Genomic DNA, 23,613 nt, shown 5'->3' with positions numbered 1-23,613 from the left:
GTAGTACCATTCAGGACATAGGCATGGGCAAGGACTTCATGTCTAAAACACCAAAAGCAACGGCAACAAAAGCCAAAATTGACAAATGGGATCTCATTAAACTAAAGAGCTTCTGCACAGCAAAAGAAACTACCATCAGAGTGAACAGGCAACCTACAGAATGGGAGAAAATTTTTGCAACCTACTCATCTGACAAAGGGCTAATATCCAGAATCTACAAAGAACTTAAACAAATATACAAGAAAAAAACAACCCCATCAAAAAGTGGGCAAAGGATATGAACAGACATTTCTCAAAAGAAGACATCCATACAGCCAACAGACACATGAAAAAATGCTCGTCATCACTCGCCATCAGAGAAATGCAAATCAAAACCACAATGAGATACCATCTCACACCAGTTAGAATGGCAATCATTAGAAGTCAGGAAACAATAGATGTTGGAGAGGATGTGGAGAAATAGGAACACTTTTACACTGTTGGTGGGATTGTAAACTGGTTCAACCATTATGGAAAACAGTACGGCGATTCCTCAAGGATCTAGAACTAGATGTACCATATGACCCAGCCATCCCACTACTGGGTATATACCCAAAGGATTATAAATTACTCTACTACAAAGACACATGCATACGTATGTTTATTGCGGCACTATTCACAATAGCAAAGACTTGGAATCAACCCAAATGTCCATCTGTGACAGACTGGATTAAGAAAATGTGGCACATATACACCATGGAATACTATGCAGCCATAAAAAAGGGTGAGTTTGCATCCTTTGTAGGGACATGGATGCAGCTGGAAACCATCATTCTTAGCAAACTATCGCAGGAACAGAAAACCAAACACCGCATGTTCTCACTCATAGGTGGGAACTGAACAATGAGATCACTTGGACTCGGGAAGGGGAACATCACACACTGGGGCCTATCAGGGGGAGGGGGGAGGAGGGAGGGATTGCATTGGGGAGTTATACATGATATAAACGTATGCACATGTACCCTAGAACTTAAAGTATAATAAAAAAAAAAAAAATTTCCAAGAAAAAGAATCAAGAAGAAAAATGATTGGAAAAAGTGTCTATTAACCTGGTTGGTAGTACAAATTCTAACCATAAAAAATCTTGAGATATTAATTCAAACGTAACTGTCCCACCTTACCCATGGGAGGGATGGGAGTGGTTAGGCAAACTCTCAGGAGGAGGTGAAGCTCTTGAGGTGAAATATGAATAATAAGGCAGAATGCAAGGAAAGACCCTCCTAGCAGGCAGAGATCCTGAAGCTAATGAAAACATGCTAAGTTAATGACGGGAACATTACAAAAAAGCCAGAGGGTCTAGAACAGACAGAGTGAGAAGCATGGTACAGGATACTTGGCACATAGATATGAAAAATGATTATGGAATTGATCTCCCCTGTTGAAGTGATAATTGTTCAAGAGATGGTCAAGGGCTAGATCACACAGGCCTAGGTCATGTTTTGGTCTTTATCCTAAGAGCAACAAGAAGCGACAAATTGAAGGGTAGGTGTAGTATTATGATCAGTTTTGGAGGGAGACAAGTCAGATGCCTAGTTCTCATCACTCAATCACAGACTGTTGGAAATGGTGTGAAGACTTTAACACTCTTAGCAAGAGTCCAAAGGGTTTCTGCAATGGCTATGATGATTATTCAGGCTGACTACACATTTGAGGAAAATAGAGACAAGTTAGTTTTCAGATACAGGAAGCCCCAAACAGACAAACCACCCCAAAATTTGATACTAGTCTTCCTTGGCACCAGACCCTGCCATAGCAATGAGTTGCTCCCCATCCAGTGAAAAAGACATTCCCAACTGAAATTTTCCTGCTGGGGCTCTAGTCCACAGACCTGCAGCTAGCTAATCAAACCAAGGTTGTGTCATCTGACAATACCAAAGTAATTTACTCCCTCCAATAACTATTTTACTCCATTTTTGTTTTTCTTTACATATTCATGTTTCTGAAACTAACGTGGGACTTAGAATCATTATATACATTTAATTAAAGATTTTCCTTTACCTGATGTTAAGTAAAGAATGCCTTATAATTCATGATATCTTAAGGAAATGCCACAGAGTTAATGACGTCGATTGTTTAACTCTCTCTTCTCGTTTTAATAACGTGTTATACTGCACATTTTTCTCACAAATCTGCCTCTTTAATTCTTTTCTTTTCCACTGAGCAGTGGGTTGCTTTAAGGACAGAAACAGTGGTATTCATTTTGGTGTATTTCCTGTCCCCTCCAACAAATAGTACTGACTATGACCTGACACATAGTAGGTGTCAAATATTTTTTGAGTAAACGGGTAAACCAATAAGCGATAAATAAAATCACAAATGTGATTCAAGAATATCCTTGAAAATCTCTTGAAAAAATATAGATTTCTTTTTTCTCTGAAATATGGGCTCAATCTGTAATACCCAGTCTTTTTTAGTAGTTCCAATAAAACAAGCACTGTGCTAAGTGCTGTGTATGCAATGTCTCATTTAATTTGCAAATTAATCCTCAACTGACAATATCATTTTTTTCACTTACTAGCATATATATGGAGATCAGTGATTATTTGTCCAAAAATAACCAGCTTTAAATAGAAATGCCATTTCTCAACTCGGGCCTAGCTGACTTTGCAGCCTATCCTCTTAGTCACTGTGCTGAAATATTTAAAATGCACCCATTTCAGACATAAGCTTTGAAAGAAAAAGAAAAAACAGATTCCTCTGGGAGTCCAGTCTTTGCACCTTTTTCCATTCTTCTAGTAGTACAGTGATAGGATCTGGTTGCTGAGTCAGGAACACTCCATGGTGAGGCATAGATTACCTCCAGTTCCTTTGTTGTATAAAGACACAGCTCAGGAAAAGATACACATGGTAATAGAACTGTTTGCATATTTCCCTCTATCCAGGGGATTTTCTTTTATCCTATTCCAAGTGGGTGAGGTTTATCTTCACATTTCAACTTTAAATGCAGAAATGCATTCTTGCCAAATCAGACACCCCTTTTCCTTTGGAAAGAAAAGTGGAAAGAATTACAAGGCACCATAATGAGATGATGGTACAAAATATGCAGCCTAGATTAAATTTAATGGGGAGATATCAATATGGATTTAGATTATATGCCAAATCACATTCCCTGAAATATGCTGCTAGGAACTGCTAGTTGTTCCCTAATACTTCCTCTGTAGTCAGAGACATCTGATTTTTAGCTGGATTCCTGACCACCCAAAACAAAAACTATACTTCTCAGGGTTGGGGGCCACATGGTTGGGGCCAGGTATCTGAAGTCTAGCCAACAATCTGTAAGTGAAAGCATCATGCAGCAGTTCTAACAGCCTTTCTGAAAGGTCTGCGGCAGTGCTTGTTTTGCACCAACTCTTCATCTCTTCTGATGACTGGAATTTTAATGAGATAGCAGGAAGTAAAGCAGCCATCCTGGACCACAAGGTCAGCTTGAGAATGGAGGCTAGACACAGCGAAAAGAAACAGAAAAGTCTGGGTACCTGAGGTCTTTATGAAATAGAATTTTTATAACAATTCCAGTCTACCCTCCAGATTTTGACATGAGAGAGAAATAAACCTCTTTCTTTCTTTCTTTCTTTTTTTTTTTTTTGAGACAGTCTCGCTCTGTTGCCCAGGCTGGAGTGCAGTGGCCGGATCTCAGCTCACTGCAAGCTCCGCCTCCCGGGTTCACGCCATTCTCCTGCCTCAGCCTCCCGAGTAGCTGGGACTACAGGCGCCCGCCACCTCGCCCTGCTAGTTTTTTTGTATATTTTAGTAGAGACGGGGTTTCACAGTGTTAGCCAGGATGGTCTCGATCTCCTGATCTCGTGATCTGCCCCTCTCGGCCTCCCAAAGTGCTGGGATTACAGGCTTGAGCCACCGCGTCCAGTCTATTTTGTGTAAACTATTATTAGCAGTTTAAAAGCTTAAGCCAAACCTAATCCTAACTGATACACATGCCAACAGCATTCAGAAAGCCCCTCGTGGTAAAGTGGTAGTAATACCAAGTTAGTAATAACGGCCTGCCTACAAATATGAGTGTCAAACTTTTACCACCCTTATAATGAAGTCATGTTATCTTTCTTTTAAAATACAGATATTTTATGCGATTGCTACTTGGAATTATGATGGAAATAGTGGTCATTTATTGATGGGCTACGAAGTTATAGAATCCATAGAAAGATAAATAAATGGAACACCAAAAGAAAAATCAGTAGTTCAGCTGCTGAGAAAAGGCAAGAAGGAGAGTCACCTAGGAATTAGGGAAATAAGCAAACACATAAAAAAACTATGTTAGTCCAACCAAAAGTGGAATTTGGGGCTGGGTGCAGTGGCTCACACCTGTAATCCCAGCACTTTCTTTGGAAGGTCAAGGTGGGAGGACTGCTTCAGCCCAGGAGTTGTAGACCAGCTTGAACAACATAGCAGGGCCCTGTTACTACAAAAAAATTTAAAATTTAGCTGGGCATGGTGGTGCATGCCTGTGATCCGAGATACTCAGGAGGCTGAGATGGGGCAATCACTTGAGCCTAGGAGTTTGAGGGTACAGCAAGCCAAGCTTGGGTCAGCCGATTGAGATCTGTCTAGAAATCTGTCTAGAACTATCCACTTTCTACACCTGAGAAAAGAGTTAAGGGTGGGGGCTTGTAAAGCTGTTTTTCCTCATCTGACCTCATCCATTCTCTACAAGAGCAGTTCTCAAACTGGGGATTCTATTAAAAATGCAGATGCTGCTTCAGGTAACCTGAGTGGGTCCCAAAAGTCTGCCTTTCTGAAAAGCTCAGAGATGATGCTCATGCTGCCAGTCCATCTACACACCAGGCTTTGAGTAGAAAGGCCACACAACTGCCAATAAGATTTCTTTGAAAACTAAATCAGATCATGTCATGCGCTGCTTAAAAGCCTCTATTGGCTTCCACTGCAATTAGAGTAAAACCCCGCTCTTTTCTGTACCCCAGGAGACCCACCAAGACCTGGACCTGGCACTAGCCCAAATCACTGACCACATTTCTACCCACTCCCTGCCTTGTCCACACTCCTTCAGCCATACTGGATTTTCTTCTTGCTCTAAACATGCCATCCTTATCTCAGGGCCTTGTTTCATTTTTTTTAAGGGCACTTACCAATATCTGGAATTCCAACGTACTCTAAACCTGTAGAATATAAACTCCTGGAATTTAGCCTATAGTATGTAGCACTGTATTCTCAATATGTAGCACAGTGCCAGCTAGAGTAGGACATTCAATACAAATAAATGTCAGAAGCTAAAGTCTGGGTCACAAAAATAGTGAAAGTAATTGATCCTAGGGCACAAAAATTTAGTGGAAAAAGGAGCTTGAAGACTGAAAGATAATGCCCTTATCTGCAACACACACACACACACACACACACACACACACACACACCCCACAGTGTCCTAGATGAATTGACTCCAATTTAAGTCAATCTCTACAGCAAAGAGCATCAGAACCAAACTCCCAAACTCACAGTAGATGATTCATCCCCAGCAATGTGTGACACAACAAAAGTCCATGACAACAAATGCAGCTGAACACTGCCATATTGTTTGTTGTAAGTGCTGGCCTTTGAGCCCCAGGGAAATGCTTTTGTGATACTGACAATTTCTGTGGCAGAGGAGATTGAGCACAGGGTCACCCCAGCTGAGATGAATCTCTGAATGTGGCACCATTTCCCAACAAAGCCCTCCTGAAGAGAGTGCACCCAACTCTTTCTTCCTGCCTCCTTACTTGTAATGCTCTAAAATCCAAACAAACATGCACAGTCCAGAAAGGTTAGCCAGTTCGTGCGGTGGAAAATGGCCATCACATGTTTTCTTTCGACTCACCCCCCATTCCCTCCCCAAGGGTGGAAATAAAACATTTTGAAGTTCTGAAAACATTCAAAACAAGCCATCATTTAGAAGTAACGACTGCTCGTGCTATGCACATAAATAAAAATCCATACTAAGCTTAAACACATTTATAAGGTCTTTGTAAAGACTTTGCCGTTTCTCTATAAATGTCCAGAAAGATTAATTAAGAGCAGGATGGCTCATCCATCTAGATTGATTAAACATATATTTAAGGGTCAGACTGGAAACAATGCCCAGATACATTAACATACAATTTGCCCACAGTCATTAGTCTATTTATTTTACTGGCTGACAATATTTCTGGAATTAAGTCATTGTTAATCTATGTCTGGAAGGAGCGACAGGACCACCCAACTCCCCATCCAAGAAACCATCTTCTCTCACTTTCCAGTACTAGCATTCTTCCCCCAAATTTTCAGGCTCCCTTAAGCTTGAGAAGGAATCAAGATATCACAGTATATGGAGAATGTGCTGCATTCCACTCTCAACCCACTGCCTCTCCCATTAGTCCTCTGCACAAGGTCTCTGCCCTCTCAGAATTTGTCTCCCGTTTTTACACTGTCTCTTTTCATCAGGGCACATTTTCCAAAAACCGGTTGGGAATTAATGTACCCTTTCCAAAAACAAAGCATTGGGGACATGCTGATGTCTACACCTAAAGAATAATGGCTAACCATGTGCAGCTTAGCATGTTATATCCCTCATGCCCTTTATCTCAATTAATATTCACAATATGTCTGCAAGGAGTCTGGAATGTAAGTATTCATATCCCCATCTCATGGGTAAGGGAAAAGGGGGATCAGAGAAATGGAAAATACTGACTCTTTTCACCCAGCTAGAAGGGAGGGAAGCAGGCCTCACACCTGACTGAGTTGGAGCGTCGAGCCGATGCTCTTGACTCCGGGGCCGTGTTTTCTCACAAATGCCATATTGAGTCTGAGTCAGTTCTGCTTCTCCGAGGTAGGCCTCTGGGGCTCCAGGGTGAGCAATGGAGGACTGGGAATACTTTCTTCCCATCTGTGCCCCTAGTAGGGGCACATGCACATTCATCATGCATCCAGACGCATTTGTTGATTCTTAGAACACACATTACGTTGGTAATTTTCCTTTGGCTGGTCTTTGGTTATGGTGGCCAACTCTCAAACTTTATCTGAGCCATGTTTATTAACATAACTTTTAGGAGGTTTTTTAAAGAGCCGATCATACTTCCAGACTGACCACACAGTTCTAAAACAAGTCTACCAACACAGCTCTAAAGAAAACATGACACTCTGAGTAGAAAGTAAAAAGAACCAGGATCTAATCTTCTCATGAAGGTAATGCAAGGCTGGATTTGAGGGGAAGGCTTGGGTTCAGGTCCCCAACCCACCACTGTCCTGGAGTGAGCTAGTTACCTTCTTGAGCCTCAATTCCTTTATCTGTAAAGAGATGGCTAACTTATAAGGCAGTTGAGAATATTAAATGAGATAATGAAGGCAAGGCAAGAAGTACCGTGACTATCACATAGTACATGCTCAATCAATGAGAACTATTATTATTATTGATCCCTGCATTCAGTTCCATGTAACATAAATAATAAATGGTGATCGTGGCTGGCCATCTATTGAAGGTTAACTATGTGCCAGGTGTTGTTCTAAGTACCTTACTATCTTAACATGTATTGCTCAAAACAGCTCTGTGAGGAAGTGCTGTTATTCCCCTTTTACAGATGGATATACTAAGGTCCAGAGAAGTTAACTTACTTGCCCAAGGCTACATTGCCAGTCTTTCTCAGTGCCTCCTTTGGAAACAGGCACTTTAGCTTCAGGATGCACTCTCTTAATCATACTGCTACATAGAAAGTAGTTACACAGCCATAAATCCAATGGATAAATTACTAAAATAGAAGAGGCAAGATGCCTTAAGATAGGCCCATATGTCTCTGTTCCTGCTCTTCCTCCCCTCCCCTATCCGACTATTTGATTTTGTAGCCAACATGTAGGTAAAGAGAAAATGGAGGGGAGGTTTGTTCCACAGCTTATTCTCAAAAGTGGAGCCTCTTCAACAGTTTTTAGGATAGTATGATGATATCATGGTTGCCAAGACAACAATGAAAAACCATAGAGAAGCATGATGAAAGTAAAAATCCTATACACAAGAGACAGTGGCGTAGGCCCTGCATTTCAACAGTTTAGCTCATCTCCCAGGCTCACTCTCCCCATGAGAAACCTGCTATACCTCTGCCCCTACCGCCTCCTCACCTCCAACCACCAACTTTCCCCACGCCTCCAGTTTCACACAGCTGATTCCTACTCACCCACCAGATTTCAGCTTAGACCTCGCTTCCTCCAGAAAGCCTTCCTGGACCACCCATGCACACTCCACTCTGTCAGGATTAAGTGGCTTCTCGTGTGCTCCTGCAGCATCCATCACAGTTTTGTCAGTTCCTATTGCCCTTTCTGGGTCTTTTAATGGTCTATAAGCTCCATGACTGCAGGTTCTATATCCAGCAGGCATTCTTCTATATCCCCAGAGTCTAACTCTGTGCCTGACACATAATTAGACACTTCAGGTAATATACATTGAATGGTACCTTTGCCAACTACAAAGCATGTCTCTTTTTTAAGGTTGAGAACTGTGTAATAAAATTATTAAAGATCAAGTTTTTCCATGATCTGAAAGAGATATAGACAATTGCAGAAAAGTAGCAGCAGCCAGTTTTTTTAGGTCACTGATTAATATAATGAAGGTTTAACAGCATTTGTTTCTGGAACGTTTTTCTCCAAAAAGACCCCCAAAATTCATTCTTCCATTAGTTAAAATTTTTCTACTTCATTTGGTTCCCTGTGAAGAAAACGTTCAGGGGCTTAATTGTGACCCTTCTCGTTAACTTTCTCTCCTCTGGATTTAATAGCACCAGATTCTTAAACTTTCCCTGATAAAAAATTATTGATAATTTCCATCGCTTCCCCACTTCTCCATATTATTCATCTCTTAACACTTACTGGTAAATGTTATTTTAAAAGAAACAAGTTTGAAGTTCATATTCTAAAATTTGTTTTTTGGAGTCTTAAAAACAAAAAATAAAAACAAAAAGTAAAAGTCCTCATCTGTTTATCTACAAGGTGAGGAGTAAGATAAGGGTTCAGTTAATGGTCATTTGTCTCAGTCTACCCAATTTTTTTTTTTCCTATTTGAGGCTCATATTTTGAAACATGCTCTACTTTCTACAAAGTTCTAGAAGGCAAAGATGACATTCTATTGAGATATTAGAAGTCAATATTAGATATGAAGATATTAGAAATCATTCTGTATTCTTCAGAATGGCTGTATTTCAAATATTCTGTTTTCCATGAGTGGACTCAAAATCATCATATCTATTTCCTAATGTGAGGCTCAAAAAATATTCTCAGCCTACACATAGCATACAGTCTCTAGGTAATGACATTAATCTCAATAGGAAACAGTGACTGCAGTCTCTGTCTATGGCTGGTGCTATGTTAGCCATTCCATAGGCATTATTTTAATCATCAACATTTTTAGGAGACAGAGATAGATGCTACTTGTGTCCCCCATTTACAGATGAGAAAATCAAGGCTCAGAAAAACTTACACAGAATCACCCATCAGTAAATAGCAGGACAGGGATCCAACAAGTCTGTCTTAGTATGGACTCTAAGCTCTAGGCACTCTGCTTAAGGCTCTGGAAGCATTCATTTGGGGGTTTTCTTTGTCTGTTTTTTTGTAAGTGACCTAATCTGGCATCATGCTAACAGGAGATTCATTATAATTATTTGATTCTGACATGAGACAGCAGAACTTTCTGTTTCTTTCTTTCTTTCTTTCTTTCTTTTTTTAAATAGAGGGAAGTTCTCACCATATTGCCCAGGCTGGTCTCAAACTCCTGACCTCAAGTGATTCTCCCACCTCAGTCTCCCAAAGTGCTAGAATTACAGGTGTGAGCCACCATGGAACTTTCAAACTTCATTGGTAACACCATAAAATGGGTCAGCCACATTGGCAATCATGTTGGCAATATCTAGGAGTCCTGGGGACATGAATATCATGCAGTTCAGCCATTATTCCCTGGGTAGTATGGCAGATACAACTGGTTAACTGACCCAGCTTTCTGGTACACCATTCTGCCTTCTAGAAAGTTTCCCAGAATTGGCTGAGTGGTGAACCATGTGACACTGTGCTGGCCAATGGAGTGTAAGTGAATATCATTCTGCCTCACTGAGTGGGATTTCTTTTTTGTTTGTTTTTTGTTTGTTTGTTTGTTTTTGTTTTTGTTTTTCTTTTTTGAGACGGAGTCTCACTCTGTCACCCAGGCTGGAGTGCAGTGGCGCGATCTCGGCTCGCTGCAAGCTCCCCCTCCCGGGTTCACGCCATTCTCCTGCCTCAGCCTCCTGAGTAGCTGGGACTACAGGGCCCACCACCGCGCCCGGCTACTTTTTTGTATTTTTAGTAGAGACGGGGTTTCACCATGGTCTCGATCTCCAGACCTTGTGATCCGCCCGCCTCGGCCTCCCAAAGTGCTGGGATTACAGGCGTGAGCCACAGTGCCCGGCCACTGAGTGGGATTTCTAAGAAAACTTGTTTGGGAGGACAATATGACTAATTACTCTATTGGCCTTTTGCTCCTTTCCCTTATTCCTGACTAGAACATGGACATGATGCCTGGAGGTGCTGGAATTATTTTGTGACCATGAGAAAAACCAAACCTGATGATTAACATGCACCTGCTAAAGATGGCCAACCAGAGAGAAGGAATAAACCTGGATCCCTCTGGCATCACTCAAGTGCTGTGACAGTCCTGAGATACCTATTGCTGTTAGAAACATATGTGCCATTAATCCACTCATAGTCAGAGTTCTTTTCATGCATGGGCACAAGGTGACATGCACAAATGTTTATGATATGAAAACTCGGAAACAAGCTTAAACTTAATTCATCAATAGGGAAATGGACACATAAATTGTGACATATTCATTACAATGAAACACCACATAACAACTAAAAAGCATTTGACTTGGCAGGGCATGGTAACTCGTGCCTGTAATCCCAACACTTTGGGAAGCTGGGGAGGGCAAATCACCCGAAGTCAGGAGTTTGAGACCAGCCTGGACAACATAGTGAAACCTCATCTCTACTAAAAATACAAAAAGTAGTTGGGCGTGGTGGTGCATGCAGGTAATCCCAGCTATTCTGGTGGCTGAGGCAGGAGAATTGCTTGAACCTGGGAGACGGAGGTTGCAGTGAGCCAAAATTGCACCACTGCACTGCAGTCTGGGTGACAGAGTGAGAGCCTGTCTCAAAAAAGAAATAAAAAATTTAAAAAGAGTGAATTAGATCTACATAGATAATTCGTGAAACAATAATGTAAAGTGGAAAAGGGAAATTGTGGAATGACATGTGTTTGGTACAATACCACCTAAAAATATATATTTTTTAAAATTATTATACTTTAAGTTCTAGGGTACATTTGCACAATGTGCAGGTTTGATCCATATGTATACATCTGCCATGTTGGTGTGCTGCACCCGTTAACTCGCCATTTACATTAGGTATATCTCCTAATGCTATCCCTCCCCCGCCGCCACCCCATGACAGACCCTGGTGTATATCTCCTAATGCTATCCCTCCCCCGCCGCCACCCCATGACAGACCCTGGTGTATGATATTCCCCATCCTGTGTCCAAGTGATCTCATTGTTCAATTCCCACCTATGAGTGAGAACATGCAGTGGTTGGTTTTCTGTCCCTGAGATAGTTTTCTCAGAATTATGGTTTCCAGCTTCATTGATGTCCCTACAAAGGACATGAACTCATCTTTTTTATGGCTGCATAATATTCCATGGTGTAGCTGTGCCACATTTTCTTAATCCAGTCTGTCATTGATGGACATTTAGGTTGATTCCAAGTCTTTGCTATTGTGAATAGTGGCACAATAAACATATGTGTGCATGTGTCTTTATAGCAGCATGATTTATAATCCTTTGGGTATATACCCAGTAATGGGATGCCTGGGTCAAATGGTATTTCTAATTCTAGATCCTTGAGGAATTGCCACACTGTCTTCCACCTAAAAATATTTTTAAAACACATAGAACAACATGGATATGTGCACATAGGCTGAAAGTATAAAAACAATGATATGGAGGAAACATACCAACTTTAGGGAATGAGGAAGGGGACGAAATTGGGAAGTGACATAGAAGTCACTTCAATTGAACCTGTAGTATTTTATTTCATAAGAGTAATCTGAGTCAAATATGCCAAAAGTCTTAACATTTGTTAAATTTGGGTGGTGGCTATGTGAATACTTGCTAAGTAATTGTCTGTATTTTACTATTTTAAATGCCTTACAATTTTAAAAAATTAAATGAAAAAAGAAACAGACTATTTCAGAAGCCAGTTGGCTATTTATGAAAATGTACTTTGCCAAATGTAAGGTGACCTGGAAAGCAGTATATTTTATTATTGACCATTATTGGTATTTTGGTATATGACATTACCATTGACCAAGAAGGCTGCATTGAGGAGTGAACTTCCCTTAGACCATAAAGAAAAAGGAGAATGAGAACATGGCTAGGCAATAGTTTCGGGGGATGTTATGAACTAAACTGTGACTTCTCAAAATGCATATGTTGAACTCCTAACCCCCAATGTTACGGTGTTTGGAGATAGGGCATTTAAGGAAGTAATTAAGATTAAATAAGGTCCTAAGGGTGGGCTCCTCATTCAACAGGACTGGTGTCCTTGTAAGAAGAGAAAAAGATGCCAGGAGCACGTGCACACAGAGAAAAGACCATGTGGGGATGGAGCAAGAAGGTGGCCATCTGCAAGCAAAGGGGAGAGGTCACAAAAGAAACCGAACGTCAGGCCAGGTGTGGTGGCTCACACCTGTAATCCCAGCACTTTGGAAGGCCGAGGCGGGTGGATCATGAGCTCAGGAAATCGAGACCATCCTGGATAACACGGTGAAAACCAGTCTCTATTAAAAATACAAAAAATTAGCCAGGCGTGGTGGTGGGCGCCTGTAGTCCCAGCTACTCAGGAGGCTGAGGCAGGAGAATGGCGTGAACCTGGGAGGCGGAGTTTGTAGTGAGCCAAGATCGTGCCACTGCACTCCAGCCTGGGCGGCAGAGCAAGGTTCCATCTAAAAAAACAAAAAAGAAGAACCAAACCTCCAACACCTTGATCCTGGACTTCCAGCCTCCAGAGCTGTGAGAATATAAATTTCTGTTGTTTAAGTCACCCAGTCTGTAGTATTCAGTATGGCAGCCCTAGCAGGCTAATCTAGGGATCATGTCTAGGACTGTGCTTCTCAACAGATGTTACTGTGCAATGAGAGAAGCATTAATAAATTGGGGGTGGAGGTATTTTTTGGTGGCACAGAGACTGGGAGCAGAAGAGCCATTTAATGTGTAGGGACCAAGGAGGCAAAACCTCTGTCAGTGCCCAGTTTAGTCCTTGCAACGAAAAATAATTCTGTATCCCAAATGCCTTGAAAATATCATATAGGACACTCATACAGGTGGGAAACCTGTTTATAATTGTCTAAAGCTAATTAAAAATAGGTTAGGTGATATACATCAAATTTTCCAGAAAAGTAACTACTCTGTAGATTGAGAGGATTTCACTTTGCTTTCTTCAGAACTTTGCCAAAAGGTACCACCATTTAGAAAAATCATATCACTGACAGTAATACCCTTAATGATATTTGAATTGTCCACATAACATATCCTTATCAGTCTTCATCTCTATTGTATACAGTAAGAGTCAGCAAACTATGGTGAGCTGGCCAAATATAGCCTACCATCTGTTTTTGTAAATAAAGTTTTATTGGAACGCAACCATGATCACTTGTTTACATATTACCTATTGCTGATTTCACATTACAACAGCAGAACTGAGTATGGCCCACAAAGCCTAAAATATTTACTATCTGATCCTTTGCAGAAATGTCTGCCTACCTCTGGTATAAACAATGATTCTACATATAGTACTAACATCCAATTACTCCTGTACCTAATCTAGTTGAATCTTAGAAAATTTACCTATTAAAATATGCATGATTCTACTACAAGTTACTTCTCCTTTAAGTTATCCTTTTTGTTACAGCTAGTACATTATGAGGGTTTGTTTTTTTTTTCTTGCAATTGTGTAGATTTCTATGTATCTGTGAAATTCATCTCAAGACAGTTAAGGCAGGGTGGGGAGAGTGTTTCTAAATATTCTCAGTGAGTTAAGAACAACTCTTCTAGACCTAGTAAACAAAGACCATAAAGGACAAAGTAAGAGTCATATGATTAAGGAAGAAAATTGAAAACAGATGTCATGCTGGAAATGAACTGACTATAATCTCCAGGAGGGAAGCTACTAGGTTAATTTGTACCTCTCTTAAATCAGGGCCTCGTACACAGGAGGTGTTCAGTAAATACCTGCTGAATGACTCAATGAATGGAGGGATGGCTGAGACACATGGGTGACTGAAGGGAAAAAGCCTGGAGTAGTGAGATTCTGTCCGATGCATTCATCAAGCAGATTCTCGATGGTCATTTGCTGGGCAATTGGTAGAGCGAACTCCTTCCTATAAGAGGTAACTGACTAGACTAGAAAATTCTCTAGGTCCTTGAAGCTCCATTTCTTTTCTTTTCTTTTTTTTAATTATACTTTAAGTTCTGGGGTACATGTGCAGAATGTGCAGTTTTGTTACATAAGTATACACGTGCCATGGTGGTTTGCTGCACCCATCAACCTGTCACCTACATTAGGTATTTCTCCTAATGCTATCCCTCCCCTAGCCTCCCACCCCCCGACAGGCCCTGGTATGTGATGTTCCCCTCCCAGTGTCCATGTGTTCTCATTATTCAACTCCTACTTATGAGTGAGAACAGCAATGTTTGGTTTTCTGTTCTTGTGATAGTTTGCTGAGAATGATGGTTTCCAGCTTCATCCATGTCCTTGCAGAGGACACGAACTCATCCTTTTTTATGGCTGCATAGTATTCCCTGGTGTGTATGTGCCATATTTTGTTTATCCAGTCTGTCATTGATGAACATTTGGGTTGGTTCCAAGTCTTTGCTAATGTGAATAGTGCCGCAATAAACATACGTGTGCATGTGTCTTTATAGTAGAATGATTTATAATCCTTTGGGTATATACCCAGTAATGTGTGTGTGTGTGTGTATATGTGTGTGTGTGTGTGTGTGTGTGTGTATATATATTATATATATATTATATATTATATATATATATATATATATATATTATATATATATATATATATATATATTATATATATATATATATATATATATATATATCATGCCAGTTAGAAGCTCCATTTCTAAGGTTGAGATTTAACACATCACAGATGCAAGGTTCATTACCGGGAGCAGCAAGAATCTTGTTTAAATTCTGGACTGAATATGATCTAAAGCTGTCAGGATCTGCTGGGTTTCCTGAACTCACCCCTCAACCAGTTACATGAGGCAAAATAAAGAGGGAGGAGAATGTGGTAGTTAAATATAGAGACTCTGGAATCCAAAACAGACCTGGGTTGGAGGGTAGATTATTGGTAAAGATGGATACAAATATTTCTCATATTCTTGAATGCACATCCCTTTCCAATGATGTTGCAGAGCTTTCTATCAGGAGGCAAAGTCTACTGCCCCACCCTTGGATCTGGGCTGGTGGGGTGACTTGCTTTAACCAACAGAATGCTGTCTGACTTCTGAGTCTAGGCTTTAAGAGGTCTTGTAGCCTCTGCCTTGACTCTCTCTGAATGTGCAGCCTTGTGTGATAAAGTTTGGTCTAGCTCAGGGATCAGCAGAATATGGCCCATGGGCCCAATGTGGCATGCCTTCTGTCTGTAAATAAAGTTTTGTTGGAACCCAGCCATGCCCATTTGTTTCTGCATTTTCTATGATTTATTGTATGCTACAACAGCAGGGTTAAGTAGTCACATCAGAGATTGAATGCCCTGCAAGGCTGAAAATACTATCCGACACTTTACAGGAAAAAGTTTGCTGACCCCTGGTCTAGCTGCTGGAGGATGAGACCCCATGAACAGAGAAGCTGTCCTAGCTGAGGTCTCCCAAGAATAAGTAGCTCCCAGTTAAGCTACCAGATGAGTACAGTCCCATGAGTGACCCCAAGTGAGACCAGCAGAAGAACAGTCCAGCTGAACTCAGCCCAAATTGCACACCCATAGACTCATGAATAAATATAATGGTTGTTTTAGGCCACTAAGTTTTGGGTTGGGTTATTCCGTGATAAGAGGTCACCAAGAGTGTTGTGGCCTTGGCTTTTCCATTATGTGTATGTAGCAGAAAGTGTTGGTTCTTAACAAATTCTTTGATGCTCACTACTTCGGTGCAGGCTGGCTGGCTTCCAACTACCAGTATCTGGATCTCTCAGGCTGGAGGCTTTCCAGGAATCCCTGGTAGGAGCTTTGTCCAAACTGAAGAATGAATACACCATTTCCACACCACCTACCCTTAACCAATGACTGGCAGAAGCTGGTGTAAAAATATACTCCAGATTCCTCATCCTTTGGAAGGGGTGACCCTGGGGTATCTGTTCTTACACTGTTTTCCAGAGTTTCCCTGTGGGTTGGCACTCTAGTTTCTCACTATATTAGCAACCTTCTCTTCCATGTCTAACTTTCCCATGGCCTTCCTGCTACTTCTGAACATCTCAAATAAGCTCTTTTCACTTGATCCTTGTCATGAGTTCTGCTTCAAGGCAGAATATACACCACGATACTGTGTAACCTGAGACAAGTTTCTTTATCTCCATGAAACTTAGCTTCCTTATCTGTAAAATGGGAATAATGGGAACAATTATATTATGGGAAGTGGCAGTGAGGATTTATTTGAGATAATGCCAGTAAAGCATTATCTCAAGCACTGCTTACGGTAGTGATGATGTACAGAATGAAAACCCCTAATCTGAAATTCAAGATCCAAAATGCTCTAAAATCTGAACATTTTTGAGCACCAATATGATGCCACAAGTGGAAAATTCCACACCTGACCTCATGTGACAGATCTCAGTCAAAATATAGTCAAAATTTTATTTTATGCACAAAACAATGAAAAATATTGTATAAAATTACCTTCAGGCAATGAGTGTAAGGTGCATGTAAAACATAAAAAATCATGTTTAGACTTGGCTACCATCCCCAAGAGATCTCATTATGTATATTCACATATTCCAAAATCTGAAATTAGCAACAGTTCTGGTCCCAAGTATTTTGAATAAGGAACACTCAACCTGTACATCATCGCTACCATGAGCAGTGCTGGCTGCTTTAATATCATTATGTCAAATAATTCCTCACAACCATTTCCCATGATATAATTATTCCCATTATTCCCATTTTGCAGATAAGGAAACTAAGGTTCTGGAAGATAAAGCTCAGCCTCCTCTCTCTGCATGGACTCATGGCCAAGCCCCCTCTAAAGATCCAGAATGCTATTTAAAGATAATCAAGTACAGTCATGCATCACATAATGATGTTTCAGCCACAATGGACTACATATATGGATGGTGGTCTCGTAAGATTATTATACCAAATTTTTACTGTACCTCTTCTATGATTAGATACATTTAGATACAGAGATAATTATCATAGTGTTACAATTGCCTACTGTATCCAGGAGAGTACCATGTTGTACAGGTTTGTAGCCCAGGAAGATTAGGCTATACTATTAGGATAGTAGGCTATCCAATCCAGGTTTGTTAAGTACTCTTTGATGTTGGCACAAACTCAAAATCACCTAATGACACATTTCTCAGAATGTGTCCCTGTCATTAAGAGCCATGTGACTATACCATTGTAGAGCGACAGAGAAGCAGAGGACTCCGTGAATTCAGCCACGGTTTCTGTCTCCCCAGTCACGTCCCAGTTCAGAAGTCTGAGTCCCAGGCAACAGATCAATGTCTGAGGGACACCGTGGCTCCTGACTTCTGAATTGGCACGCTGGGCTGGAGCCTGCTGCGTGCCTGACCACAGGAACCTGTCTCTTACAGGAAGAAGGAATATAGTCAAGGAAGTGTGGCAGACCTGACTCCAGACAATTAGAAAAACATCACCGTACCTCACAGTGGAAGGTGAATATGACTTCAACTGTGGTCTTAAAAAGAAATGGGGGGAAGGCAGGGGAAATGTTTTTTTTCTTTCCCTTTCAATAGAGAAGTTTATCTACCTAAAACCCTGTACTCCTTCTAACAGCCTATAAATACACACCCAAACCTGGAGAAAAAAATTAACACACTTCTGTTCAACATAGCATGTTCCATTTGCTCTGGTTCCTTCTGTTCTTGTTTAAAGGTTGACTCCTTAACTCTCTTTGTTCATGACTTGCCCCAAGACATTCAGAGATGTCTAGGGGAGAGCTGGTCTGTAGAACCTACTCAGAATGCTCAGCTGGTCCCCACATCTGGATGAAAGGGCTCTATCATCCAGACAAAGAAGCAGCAGGTAATGAGAGCAGAGTCGTGGATCACAGCCAGGCCAAGAATAATGGCAAAGCTATAATTACCCTGTAAGACTTCGGATGGAAGTGACTGTTTTAGAACCTGACAACATTTCAATGACATGTTGGAGTCACTTTCGGGAAAGCCCCTTCTTGCCACTGTTGTCTTCTTGTCATGCAAGAGGATGTTAGTGTCGGGGACATTTCCTACCAGAAAACCATCAAGGGCTCTGTATAGCACTTGGAGAAGCTTATAAGGGTGCCATGGTATATAAGCCTTAGCTCTGGCTAAAAATGTTATTATTTCTTCCTTTCAGAAGAAAATATTTTCATTCTGTTGTTCATCAGGTCAACACGATTATGACAGTTTGTGGCCATGGGCTCTCCAATCACAGAACGTAAAATCTTTACCATGTATCTTGGTATAGCCACACAACTATTTCAAGGCCTTATAACTGTTAGTTGCTTGGGGAATATCTGTGGTGGAAAATAGAATGTCTTTCGGTTATGCAGCCAGAGAGCTCCTTGGAAACTTTAGGTAATCCAGCCTCTTAGAGCCTCTCAGAGCCTCCGTTCCCTCATCTGTTAACACTATGAATGCCTTTCCTCCCCACCTAGGACTTTTAGAAATGTAAAAGAGGAATTTTTGTGTCTGTAAATAAAGTTTTATGGGAACATTAAAAAAGAAGAAGAAGAAGTGTAAAAGGAGAAAGAGGAGGAAAAAAATTCCCAGCGCATACTATGTGCCCAAGGAATGTGAGTTCCTGTCATTAGAGCATCCCTTGTGGTTCTTCAACTTGTAGGAAAAAGAATATGGAGGGGGTGGGGAAATGGCAAAGCAAACATAGACTATTGGCTGAGCACAGACTCTGAAGTTAGACTACTTAGGTTCAAATACTAGATTTGCTATATCCTATTCATATTTTCATGGGCAGTTTACTTCATCTTTTCTGACCTCATTTTTCTCAACTATGAGGCAGTACAAGGACTTAACTTATAAGATTGCTATAGAAAATCACATAAGTGCCACACAAAGTCTAGATAGAGTAGCCACCAGTAGAGGATAGCTGCTCCCATTAGTATCATAATGATTATTTTAAAATTATTATTATTGAAGAACAGTCTTTTTTCATGCCTAGGAACTTGAGCTGTCAATCACAAAGCAGGTACTTGGCAGCCATACGGAAGGACACCGGGCAGTCGGTAGCAATCGGGTGACTGTCCCAGACCAGTACACCTGTGTGAACATGGTGTCATTACAACCCTGGCGGCTCCCAATCAGCTGTGTAAAGATCAGCAAAAGAAATGTGTTACAAATTTTACTTAAGGCATCAATATATATAAAGGCTTCTATTGGAAAGAATAAATTGGGCCAGAAACAAGTTATTCAGACCGACCACACTTTCACTTCTTTGCATTGTGAATCATTGTTTTTTGAGTAGGAGACAATGGAGTGGATTGCAGCTAGCCATGCCTGAAATTTCCCAAGACCTTGTGCTAATGCTAATGATATGCAATAATGATGATATGATTGCAGATAATCTTCACTGACTACTTATGCCATATGCATTACCACATTTAAGTACCTAGTTTTTTTTTTTTTTAAATCTGATAGTCATCAGCTTTCCCTGCATTATCTCACCTGATACAAGGAGGGAGAATATTCTTATTGTCATTATTTTATAGATAAGATGACTAAAGCTCAATGAGGTGAATAACATGCTCATGGTCACACACTGGTATGTGACATCTGGGGATCTGAACTCAGCCCTGCAAGAAATAGGAGTCTCAAGTTTTATCTGTGCCAAAGCCCATATTTTGGGTATGCCCTGACTGGCAGGGCATGGAGTGAGGAGACAGATTTGTGAAGAGTGGACCTCATTCATGGTTTCCTTCCTTTCCCAGAAAACTCCTAAAGAAGCTGGGAAGTGCTGAGAAGTCAGTAGATTAGAAAGTCAATTTCTTGATCCATCACAACCAAGAAACAGTTTAATGGGCAGAAGGATACTGTATATCTAGAATGAAATAGCAATTTAAAACTCTCACATTTGCATAGGGATTTGCACTTTGCAAAGAGCTTTATCTGGCCTCTCACTGATCCCTTCAAAAATGAACATAAAACCACTGGAGACACGAGAAGAACTGGCAAGGAAGAAAGCAGCTTAGAAGCTCTAATATGCAGAAGTTACATATGAATGATTATTCAACCCAGGGCTTTGCAAATGTGATAAACACATGTTGATTTACCAAACAGCACAGTTACACTTACTGTATTCTATTTTTTAAGAAGAAATGATTTTAAAGGACCTTGATTGCCCATTAATTGTATGCCTGTAACACATTGTGGAAAGTTAGCCAGAAGAAACACTTCATTTCAAAGAAGTCACTGGGTTTCTTGCACATTGCTGCCACTCTCTTGGTGTGTACCAAGGACATCCAAACAACATCACTAATAACCTAGGAAACTCAAGTTGAGAAACCTGCTGGGCCTAAGGAATTATGAGGTATAATACATTCCAAAATCATCTATCTAGCAGCAATGTTTTTAAAATACCCACTTTAAAAAATAACATTGTTACCCAAACAGACATTTGTTCAACACCAATTACTCTGCCTACTAGCACAGATGGTTTTGGAATTTGTAGGATCAATAGGAGGAGGAGGTAAAGTGGAGGCAGAATCAGGGAGTTAGGAAGGAGATCTTGTGTGTTGGGCCAATCCTTTTCAAGATACTGACCAAGGGGGCAAAAGCCATATAGCAAAGGAACTGAGCTGTGTAAAGCCTGCTACATTTTAGTCACTAGCCAGGGCTGGGTGTGCATGGAGGGGAGGTAAGAGACAGCAAAAAGCCCTTTTGGCCATACTAAGGAGAGCTTAGGTATTGTCCTGTAAGCTCTAAAGAGTCAGCAAAGAGATTTCAAAACAGAAGTGGCAGGATCAAGATTTGCTTTCAAAAGATTGCTCTGGCAGTGGTGTAGCAGTCAAAGAGAGAGAAGGCTGTCTTACCGCTGTGTTTGAAGACCATGGTCTCAGCACTTTTGGCAGCCACAAAGAGCTTTTTAGAGCTGGGGACTTCTTCCATTGAATGCAGATCAGGAATAACTAAGCCTGGCATTTGCATAGGCCCTTTTACTTCTAAAACTCTCTCTTTCAGTTCACCAAACAACAATTTGGGGAGGTGGGCCAAGTGGAATTGTCCGCCATTCACAGATGGGGAAGCATCTGTAAGTAGCTACAGAACCACAGAACAATTTCCAGTTAGAGTAATTGCGTGCTAGCTCTGCCCCATTTAAGACTGGAATTTGATTTGTGTGGCTAAAAAATAAAGCATATTTAAAACTCTGGGGAAAAAAAATGAACCCTCAGTGTCCATAAGTAGAAATCAGTACTAAATAATAACCTTAAAAACATTGGTTTCAAAAAAGAAAGAACAAGTAACTATCTCAAAGACACACACATCATACCTGAAAATCAAAAGGCTGCTAGCTAGGGATCTGTTTTGCAAATTTAAAAACATTTGATGGAAAGTATTATAATTTTGTGCATCTAATATGCATAGCTTTTAAAAATATGTTCAAATATAGACCTTAAGCTTGCCTAATTGTTCACGTTATGGCTCTTAGTCAAATTCTGCTTAGACTTAGCTTAAAAACCATTCCAAAATGAATTGCAAGTGAAAGCCAGTGGTATAATTCAGTTTGCTTGAAAATCTGAGCCCCAGGGGAGCTGAAGGTATAAGTCCCAGTCCAGAGGTGTGAAAACCAAGAATGCCAGCATCCAAAGACAGGAGAAGATGGATGTCCCAGCTCAGACAGAGATCAAATTTTCCCTTCCTGAACCTTTTGGTTCTATTTGGGCCCTCAGTAGATTTGATGATACCCACCTATATTGGTGAGAGTGCTCTTCTGTACTCAGTCGACTGATTCAAATGATAACCTCTTACCAGAAACACCCTCACAGACACATCCAGAAATAGTATTTTACCAACACTCTGGGCATCCCTTAGCCCAGTCAAGTTGACACATTAAAATCAATCATCACAACAGAAGGATGTCCTTCAGCTTTAGCTCATCACCTCTTTTGGCACTTCCCCCAAAGCATATCTATCTATATAGTCACGACTTAGAAAAAGAGAGAATGAAATATCTTTAACATACAGTATAATGAACATGTTGAACTTTTGGTTTCAGCAAGATGAACCAGAAAAAGATTGGGCCAGGTTTGTAACATGGATCTATATAGTCAACAGAAATTCCAGATTGAAGTAAACCAGAAAGGCTGTTAGTGCTCTTAAGCAGCTTCCAGAGTGGAAGAGCAGTGTGTTTAGATTAGGCTTGGTCACTTATTTTCTCTAGGCCTGAGTTCCTACATTGTAACATGGCCCTCAAGGCCCTAACTAATCTGGCCCCTTGCTGTATCTCTAACCTTTGCTCTTACCATCCTTTCCCTTACTCACTCATCCTCTGTCACGAGGGAGATCTAAATGTCTCCTGGACATGCCAAACACACTCCAAACTCGGGGCCTTTGCACTTGCTGTCTTCACTGCTTAGAAATAGCTGTTCCCTCAAGTATTTGTAGGCTTACTCCCTCACTTCTGTCAAGTTTCTGCTCAAATGGCCTCTCTGCAAAAAGCCTTCCCTTGGTCCCTAAGCAGCATCTGCTACCCCTTAACTGTCTATCTGACCTTCCATGTCTGTTTTTCTTCACAGCATTTATCTCTACCTGACCTTATTTATTTTCCTGTTTATTGTCCACTCCCACTAGAATGTAAAATCTGTGAGTGCCAGAACTTTGTTCTCATCCCAATTCCCCAGATCTTCAAAGAGTGCCAGTAAACAAGTGGAAGCTCAATAAATAATTGTAGAAGGGAAGAAGGGAGGGAGGAAGGGAAGGAAATATCATTGCTCCATTTTATTTTTCATCTAAATTTCCAAACTGGAACCATAGTTCTAAATTATTTCCATTGACTGGTCTATACTGGGCAATTAATTGATTAAAATAAGTAATAATAATTACCTCCTTTTAAAATTTTTTAAATTTTTGTTTGTGGTAACATATACATACCATAGAATTTACCATCTTAACAGTTTTAGAGAGTACAGTTTAGTAACATTAAGTATGTTCACATTGTTGTGCAACCATCAGCATCATCTTTCTCCAGAACTTTTTCATCTTGCAAAACTGAAACTTTAAAGCCCATTAAAGGATAACTCCCCCACTCCCCGCTTCTCAGCCCCTGGCAACCACCATCCTACTT

General features: G+C 40.7%; 1 protein-coding gene across 3 annotated transcripts in view; it reads right to left on the bottom strand.

Moving 5' to 3' along the window:
• LOC117083092 overlaps nt 1–23,613 on the bottom strand; it is a 358,101-nt gene that overhangs the window by 295,411 nt on the left and 39,077 nt on the right. The gene's annotated exons all lie outside the window — the stretch shown is intronic.

Source organism: Trachypithecus francoisi, unplaced genomic scaffold (genome assembly GCF_009764315.1).
Source record: "Trachypithecus francoisi isolate TF-2019V2 unplaced genomic scaffold, Tfra_2.0 Lachesis_group0, whole genome shotgun sequence".
Lineage (NCBI taxonomy): Eukaryota > Metazoa > Chordata > Mammalia > Primates > Cercopithecidae > Trachypithecus > Trachypithecus francoisi.
The sequence above is the reverse complement of the archived record's forward strand: the minus strand, read 5'-3'. Positions and strand labels throughout refer to the sequence as shown.